At 38.0% G+C, this 9759-nt stretch overlaps 1 pseudogene; it reads right to left on the reverse strand.

The window, feature by feature from the left end:
• Nucleotides 1-9288: 9288 nt before the first annotated feature.
• Nucleotides 9289-9515, reverse strand: LOC129057837 (serine palmitoyltransferase small subunit A-like; annotated as a pseudogene).
• Between the last annotated feature and the right edge of the window lie 244 nt (nt 9516-9759).

Consider the following 9759-nt stretch of genomic DNA (forward strand, 5'->3'; position numbering starts at 1 on the left):
GCTCCATATATCTCACAGAGTTTCTGCAAGGATCACGAGACACTCACTCTGCATGCTTTTTTTTTTTTAATTCTGAGTTTGTTATAGGCACAGAGATTTCTGATTTCTGGTAACTGTTTTTTAGATTCATTTACTTTTATCTAGTCCCTTAGTCACCAGTTGCACATATCTACAAAATGATTGGCTGGGATTAGTGGCGTGGTCTGTGAAGGTGAAATTGAGTGAAACAAGAAGAACCATAAAAGGCCCCAAATCCATGGCCTTGGCTTCATTAAGCAAGCGCAATATTCATCTGTGCGATCCATCTTCAGTGAAATGCAGCCTCCTGACCTTTTGCCAGCTTAGCCCTGCTGTCAGCAGCAGGGAGGCCCTGCCACAGGGCTGGGGAGGGAGCCCCGGGTTGCCCACATTGCAGATTATCTCAGGAATATTCAAGAGGGACTGTAAAATAAACCCCCAGTCTTGTAATTTTATTTCAAAAAGCAAAAATTCTCCCAGATAATGAGCATTTTGCTCTAATAAGAACTGTAGGATTGATTAGGTTCAAACTGTTAAAAGACATCCTTATGGTTAATGAAGCAGCATTGAAAATGCCTCTGGATTTTTTGGAAACTTAAATCATACAAAAGCAAGCAAAGAACTGGAAGTAGGGTGGAATAAACTGTCTGTTAGTTAATATACTCAAAATAATGGACACAAAATGTTCTTTGAAAAGTTAATATGTATCAAGAGTTATTTCCCCAATGGGCAAGCAATAAACTTTGATGATTATTGTTGAAACATTCTTTGGATAACATATTTTTCTGTGAATCTTGAGTGGGGGACGGAAGCTTCTGCCATTTTAATTCCTTTGTTAATGTCTTTATGAATGCAATTAACACTTCATTCACGCTTCTTTGTTTCTGGATCCCATTAGGATGTGGTTTATGCCAGTTTCTCTCTCCCAGGAGACAGCCCGCATCACACAACATTTCACTCAGCTGTGTCGCTGAGCACTGACAAACTCAATTTATGAAAGGCAAGAGTGAGTTGACACCATGCTGTGGCAGTTGTCCTGATGGGAGGAAACGACTCATTTCCTTCCAAGGTAGAACCCACCTTCTCTGAGAAGCATGCTTGTGCACAAGAGTATTGAAGACAAGGAAGTAAGGAAAGCCTCTTGGCTGACACAAAGTAAAATCCCTGCAGTTGAAGAAATGCTAAGAATCAAATTTGGTTCCTGGTCTTAAAAGAAAAAACAGCTATTGCTTGCCCTGTAGGCACAACAGGCTGCTATTATCTTTATCAAACATTTAGTGAGAGCTAACTAGGTACAAAGTAAGGGAGAAGCCCAGAAGCAGAGGAAATGGTCTCTCTTTTCTGGAGCTTACAATGTAAATAGGAGGCAACAGATAAACATGACAAATACATAAGCCGGGGTGAAAGGCAGCACAGCTAAGTCCTGAATGAGACGCACAGACCAAAAGAACACTAGGAGTTCAGAAGTCTGTGATGGGGAATTTGGGGAAAGCTTTTCTGGGGAGGTGAGAATTAAATAAAAGCAGTTCCCCCAGCCATTCAATGATTGAACTCACCAGTGAAGAGGGAGAGAATAGGAGGAATTACAGAGAGGGAAGGAGAGGCAGGCATTAGCTAAGATGCCAAGGTCCAAAATGAATAAGAAGGTTTTTGTTCATGATACATTATTTTCCCTTTATATTAAAGTCTCTCCTCCAATTGATGGCATCATTTCTATTTCAAATATCAGTGTGCTATTTGCTTAACAGCCAAAGGCACTGCAAATGAATATATCTGAATCTTACTAGGAACTGTACAGAAGAAGATGCAGGAGGTCTGAAGGGAAGTCAGAGACAAAAGAAGGAAGGAAGGAAGCAAGCACTGCTCATGGTTTGGCATTATATTTTTTCTCTAAATGAAAAAAAAAATCATCTATAGATAGGCCTTGTACCTGTGCTATAATTTTAAGTTTGGTTTTCTCTGACAAACACAAAAAAAGGGGAGAATTTCTAGTAAGTGTTATGAAGCATAACATATTACCAGAAAAGGAAGTAAAGCAGCTTATAGCCCAAGTCATCTGTGCCTAATATTAAAGGTGTTTTAATATGCCAAGGATGGTATTCCTTATGTAATTTTAACATTATTTACTGGTATGATAATTGGTTGTTTTCTTATTTCTGAGTTACTCCAGAAATCTAGCCCTTTTGCCATTAGCTATATATCCTTATTACCAAGATCTTTCTCATGTCTCTTTCCACCAGATCTGGGCTGTCAACGCCATCATATTCTATTAGAGTAAGGCCTGGATGTATTTCTGCCAGATTGGCCAGCCCCTAGGCATTAAAGCATTACAGACCACAGTCATGCCTAAGCACTTTTTGCATTAACAATAAGGGTCATTTTATTTACATTTTATCATATGAAGCTGCTCTTTGTGGGAAAAATGGCTTCCTATATTACAAATGCTTGGCCAAAGAGCAACTAACATTAACATTAACACTGATTCTAATCAAAAGTTAAACTGTTGGTAATTTTATGAAGGTTATTTCTTTCCCTAAAGCCAATAGCTGTCAATTGTCACTTTTAGAACTACCATGATTTATTGGAAGAATAACAACTCAGTAGAATTACTGAATTAATTCCCAAACATTTAAAAGGAAAAGAAAAAAATGATAAAAGGGATGGTCTGTATGGAGCAGGGAGGGGAAGGGATGGTTCTGAGGCTAAAAAACAAAAAAACAAAAAACCCTTTACTTCTGTCCTTGTGCATTTTTTTTTAAAATAGAAAAAAGCCACTCTGCATTCCCTGGCCTCAAGCCACTAGGTCACTATGTAAAACATAAACAGGGTCTGTGTTTTGCTGCATTTGAGAAAGATGTAAAGGTGTAAATATGATGGAAGAGGTTTTATTTCCTTTCCCCTCTCAGGAATGGTCTGACAGCCCCAGGCTCGAGAATGTGTCTCTCCCAAGTACTCTGTCACCCTGGTAACCATGGAGACCATGACGATCGATTAGATGCCATCTGATCTCAACCTCATAAAAAAAAAGGCAGCAGATGGCAACCAGGCCACTAGACCTGTCTCAAGAGAGATGAAGAAGAAGAGCGAGAAAGGGAAGGAAGGAGGGAGAAAGGGGAGGAGGTGGGGGCGGGTTGGCGCAGGGAGAAGAGAGCCCAGAAGCAGCTCTGGAAATTAAAATTTTAGAAAAGAATGAAAATAGAAAACAAGGAAAGCAATGGAAAAAAGAAACTAAAACCCACTGTGCGATAGACCTCCATAGTGAGTTGTAGGAAGATAATTCTATAGAGAAAGTGAATCAGCTATCTCCTAACTTCCCACTTTTATACAGAATGGTGTGGAACCCGGGCCCCAAGGCTTCTCTGAGGGATACGCGCCAAGTTGGCTCTCAGAATCAGTTGGACTTTGATGCATCCAAAAGAGAATTCTGAGACCTGGTTCTCAAAATGAATGTCCCTAATCAGATGAGACCTTCCAGGGGACTGTATGCATCAATACCTGGTATGTTTGTCAGCCCATCCCCAGCAGTGTTCTAATACTCCTTAAAGGAAGAAGCGATAACCAGGTCAGTAGATACCTAAGGTGAAAAGAAGACAAGAGCAGTTAAGTCAATTCTGGTAACCTAGGAGTCTTAGTCAGTGTCCCAGAGTAATGTAATGGCTAATATTTATGAAGTGTTTATGATATGTCAGACACTGTGCTAAGCACTACATACAGAATATTTAATTTAATCCAGATAACAATACCATAAGTTAGGTGCAATAATTATTCCCATTTTAAACAGAGGACCTGAGGCTTAGAGAGGTTAACTACCTTCATCAAGGGCATACCTAGAATGCAATATGTAAATGTTCAGAACAGCTTACTTATATAGAAAGCTGACTTGCTCACTCTTGTTCTTTCTTTTTCAATCTCCTCCCTTACCTTTTTTTTGAAATGGAGTTTCACTCTGTCACCCAGGCTGGAGTGCAGTAGTGCAAACTCAGCTTACTGCAACCTTCGCCTCCTGGGTTCAGGTGATTCTCCTGCCTCAGCCTCTAGAGTAGCTGAGATTACAGGTGTGCACCACCACATCTGGCTAATTTTTGTATTTTTAGTAGAGACAGGGTTTCACCATGTTGCCCAGGCTGGTCTCGAACTCCCAACCTCAGATGATCCGACCACCTTGGCCTCCCAAAGTGCTGAGATTACAGGCGTGAGCCACCGCGCCTGGCCTTCTCCTCGTTTTTATTTATTTATTTTCATTTTTTATTTTTTGAGATGGGGTCTTGCTACATTAGTCAGGCTGGTCTCAAACTCCTGGGCTCAAGTGATCCTCCCGCCTCAGCCTCCCTAGTAGCTGGGACTGTAGGCATGCACTACCACACCTAGCATTTTTCCCTTTTACATTTTATTTCAGATTTTTGCAGATTACAGAATAGGATGCGTCCAATATAGAAAACTGCTTAAAACAAGAGAAAGAAAGGGAAAATTTTCTACAATCCCATTAGTCAGAGATACGTGTGATAAGCATGTGGATTATGTAATATACATATATATATATAGAGAGAGAGAGAGAGGGAGACAGATGTGTATATTTTAAGCAAATATAGTATTAAATCTTAAATACTGTTTGGTTAACCTACTTTTTTTTTGGAACATTATATTATGAAAAACTTCGTATTTTTGACTCTTTTATTTTATCTGATTTAATGATTACAGCATTCTACTATCTGATGTATCATAATTTTATTTAACTACTTCCTTATTATTGGATTGTATTTCCAGATTTTTGCTACTATAAATAATGCTATGGTGACCATTCTTGTATGTAAACCTTTTTTGTACTCCTCTGACTTTTTTCTTTAGAATGAAAACATACTTGCTGAGTCAAAGTGTATGTTTTCTCAAAACTTCTAAATTGAGGTATAGCATATATACAACAAAGTGAATAAATCTCAAGTGTACTGTGAGTTGAATTCTACATGTGTATAGACAACGGGTATAACTGCCACCCAGATCAATGGATTAAACATTTTCCAGAATGCTCTTCATGCCTCTTCCCAGTCAATAGCTATCCCCTGTTCTTGAACTTCATATAAATGGAATCACAGAGTGTGTATTCTTTGGTTTCTGGCTTCCTTCACTCAACATAATGTCTGTGAGATTCATCCATGCTGTGGAGTATCGCAGTAATTCATTCTTTTTATTGCTGCATAGTATCCTTTTTAAAAAAAACTACAATTTATTGATTTATTTTTTTCTGATAGACATTTAGGCTATTCTGAATAAAGCTGTTATGTATATTATTATACATGTCTTTTGGAAGACATATTTATATTTCAAAAAATGTAAACTAGGAGAGGCATAACTGAATCATAGAGTAAGGCATACTTTTAGCTTTAAATGCAGAGTGAACATTTTTAAAGTTTTATTTTGTTTTTGGAGAGGGGGCCTACTTTTAAATTGATCTCCAAAACAGCTGTACCAATTTGAACTCCAACTATCCAATGTCATGAGTGTACCCTTCCCCTTCCCTCCTTACCACCAGCTAGTGGGCATTTTCATTCTTCTTAATCTTTGCCAGTGGGAGAAACAAAATGGTATCTCATTGTTTATATTGTGTTTGATGACCAAGAAAATGTTAAAAAATTCTTGCTATGTTACCAGATATTCTTGTTTCTTCTTTTGTAAATTGCCCATATACATCATTGCCCTATTTGCTATTAGCTTTAAGATAAGGCAAAAAGCTTAAATATAATCCATATAGTATGTATAGATCCATTGGCATTGTAAGAAAAATTCATTGGTATTTATAACTAAAAAATATTTACATTCTTTCCATAAGTTGACATTCTGCTCTATATATTTCAGAACGAAGCTAACATTTACAGGACACCAATTACTGAGCACATTTACTCTTTAAAACAGCCCTATTTATTTCATTCTTACAATTTCATTTAACTTCAGAGGTAGCGTTTAATTTTCATGAAAACTCTAAAGGTATTTAATATTCTGCCTATTTTTACAACTGCAGAAATCAAAGCTCACGGGGCTCAGGGTCACAAATGATTTCAGTGGTGGGACTGGGATTTAAACCCAAGACACCCCAAGTCAAAAGTAAATTATTTTTCTCTTTTCTCTAGATGCCATTGCCTAGGTCAGTGCTCTGGCCTATCATCTGAATGTTTGTATCCTCCTAAAATGTATATGTTGAAATCCTGACCGCCATAGGTGATGCTGTTAGGAACTGAGGGCCCTTGGGAGGTGACTGGGTCTCGTGAAGGCAGGCCATCATGAATGATCAGTGTCCTTATGAGAGCTGCGCCCAAAATCTCCCTCACCTCTTCCACTATGTGAGGACACAACAAGAAGGCACCATTTTTGAACAAGGAAGTTAGCCCTTACCGGACACCAAATCTGCTAGCACCTTGATCTTGGGCTTCCTAGACTCCAGAAATGTGAGAAATAACATTTGTATTACTTGTAAGTCACCCAGGTATGGTATTTTGTTACAGCTACCTGAACAGACTAAGATAAGCAGTGATTCTCTTTTTTTTCCCCCCACATTTCAAACCCTAAGAGGGCATCTGAATTCTAGAACCCAATCCTTAACTCTCTTCCATTTCAACACACATCTACCATTCCACTACCAAAGTCCGAAGAGTATCAGGATCTCTGGGCTATCAAGAAGATAGAGAATATGAAAAAATCCATGTTAGCTCATTTATTTTAGAAACTTTTCTTTGTGTGTGGTGTGTTTTAAAATCTGAGTAATGGTTTAATAAATCCAGAAGTAGAATAAGTAGAAGCAGAAGCGAATCTAGGATCTTTTCCTCTTGATAAGTTACTCCTTTTGGGGTCTGAAGCTTATATAATTTTAGAGGCTTTTTAAAAGAAAAAGAAGACAAGAATATTTATACGAAATTAGGTTTGAGTGTTGATTTAAAGTGAGAAAAGAAATTGCTATCAGTTACACATTTTAAAAATATTTAACTGCCACATGAATCACAAAATTAAAAATATATATATTTATTTTTATATATATATATATATATATATGTATGGTACTTAATTGCCCTGACACCCCTATATAATTATGCCTTCATTTTTTGGCTCTATATATTCTTGGGTCACGACTTCATATAACAAAGATTTTTGTTGTATTTTCTATCAAGAGGGTATGCATAAAGATAGATTAGTCTTTCCAGTAGCATGGTTGATCAGATTTGTTTTTCATTAAGAATTTGGAAAAGTTTCTGTGAGCTTCATAACTCATTATTTGTACTATGACATAAATGCTTGGAATTACAGTCAGTTTTAGGAAATTTCCATCAAATTTTTGTCATATGTGAACTCTAAGATTTCAGAGTATTTCTAATTTGTTTTCGTTGTTGTTACTGTTCAATGACTAATCTTTTTTTTCTCTTTGAATTTAATGAATTTACATCAAAAAATTAGGTAGTCATTTTGCATTTAAGGAATAAAAATCTTTAAAAAAAATACAAAGAATGAAAGGATTTTAGCCAAGTTTACACTTCTTTTTGCTATAATTTTTAACAATTCATCTCATCATAACTTAATGCAATGTGCAAATGCAGCACCCATTACGATCACTTAATTAAATTTAAGGAAGTACATTGTTAATAGTGGCCCTCAGAGGAAATGGATTTATCTTCTTTTAAAAACTCTATGGTATATAAACATTACATAATAATGCTACTTAACCACCTCTTGTCTCAAGAATCATTACCTGGCGAGGTGCGGTGGCTCATGCCTGTAATCCCAGCACTTTGGGAGGCTGAGGCGGGCAGATCATGAGGTCAGGAGTTCGAGACCAGCCTGACCAACATGGCGAAACCCTGTCTCTACTAAAAATACAAAAATTAGCCAAGTGTCTTTGTGGGTGCCTGTAATCCCAGCTACTTGGGAGGCTGAGGCAGGAGAATCACTTGAACCCGGGAGGTGGAGGTTGCAGTGAGCCGAGATCCAGCCTGGGCAACAGAGCAAGACTCCAGTCTCAAAAAAGAAAAAAACAAAAACAAAACAAAAAAACCACAAATGCTTTAATAGTTTTAAAGCAAAAGCTGTTAAAGTCTAGATAGCTAAAACTATACTCGTGAGTTCAAGGTTACAGATAAGTAGCTCTTAATAAAATATCTTTTGATATATGTAGTAGTTCTTTTTTTTTTTTTTTTTTTTTTTGAGACAGTCTTGCCCTGTCACTCAGGCTGGAGTGCAGTGGTGTGATCTCGGCTCACTGCAAGCTCCTCCTCCTGGGTTCACACCTATTCTCCTGCCTCAGCCTCCCAAGTAGCTGGGACTACAGGCGCCCGCCACCACGCCCAGTTAATTTTTTTGTATTTTTAGGAGAGACAGGGTTTCACCATGTTAGCCAGGATGGCCTCGATCTCCTAACCTTGTGATCCGCACGCCTTAGCCTCCCAAAGTGCTGGGATTACAGGTGTGAGCCACCATGCCCAGCAAGTAGTTCTTTTAAGTGGTTCTTAATAAAATATCCTTCCTCCCCATGCCCATACCCTAAATCTTATATTGTTCTTACAAAACTTTGGTCAAGAGTAAAAATATATCCAGGCAGATGTATATGTCATACAATAGCAAGAACAGTAAAGCCCAACTAATGACTTTGGGTTTTAAAAATATAAGACAATTATAATGTACTCAAAGGTACATAAAGAAAAGCTTTCATGGGGGTAATATTGAAACAGTCACAAAGGTTAAGAAAATAGTGATATCACCCGGGCGTGGTGGCTCACGCCTGTAATCCCAGCACTTCGGGAGGCTGAGGCCGGAGGATCACCTGAGTTCAGGAGTTCGATACCAGCCTGACCAACATCGAAAAACCCCATCTTTACTAAAAATACAAAATTAGTTGGGCATGGTGGCACATGCCTGTAATCTCAGCTACTAGGGAGGCTGAGGCAGGAGAATTGCTTGAACCTGGGAGGCGGAGGTTGCAGTGAGCCGAGATTGCACCATTGCATTCCAGCCTGTGTAACAAGAGTGAAACTCCATCTCAAAAAAAAAAAAAGAAAAGAAAATAGTGATATCGAAGTACAAATGGCTGCAATGTTAAAATAGACAAAAACTACTATGCAAGAGCTTCTTTTAAAATGAAAAATAGAGAACACAACACATGAGTCAGTGATTTTCCTGTTCTACTCATGAATTTTAGGTTAGTTAGGTTGACATTTAGAACAGTTTCTTATCACATCTGATGGTCTCATTCCAACTTCGTAGGGTGGGTCTTCCCCAAGGAACCTCTAATCTTGGTTATTGTACAATTTCAAAGTAGTGCAATATCGCCATGATGTGCTGGGGCATGAAGATGTATCCTGCGTATCAATGGAAACCAGCATGGAATTGAACACCCTCCACTCCTCGGGCTCCAGCATGTAGAGCATTGTGACCAGCAGGTGTTGGTAGTAGAACCAGGACATCTACTTCCAGGCCCGCACCAGCTCCACCCCTGCCAGGCGCCTCCTGGGATGAGGTGGCATTTCAGTCTCTCAATGACTAATCTTAAATATGCTTTGAATTGATAGCACTCACTATTAACTAATTTGTGATCTGTGCCCTCCTTCTAATGGTGTATTATGTTTTATATTATGTTTGTCAATATAAACATTCCTAATTATAAATTTAAATATTTTAAAAATATATTCATATGTCATTCTTTTTTATTGATTAGATCATTAAATAATATAAAAGCCTATCTATTATTTCTATTAGCATTTTATCTCT

The sequence above is a fragment of the Pongo abelii genome, chromosome 1, assembly GCF_028885655.2.
Source record: "Pongo abelii isolate AG06213 chromosome 1, NHGRI_mPonAbe1-v2.0_pri, whole genome shotgun sequence".
NCBI lineage: Eukaryota > Metazoa > Chordata > Mammalia > Primates > Hominidae > Pongo > Pongo abelii.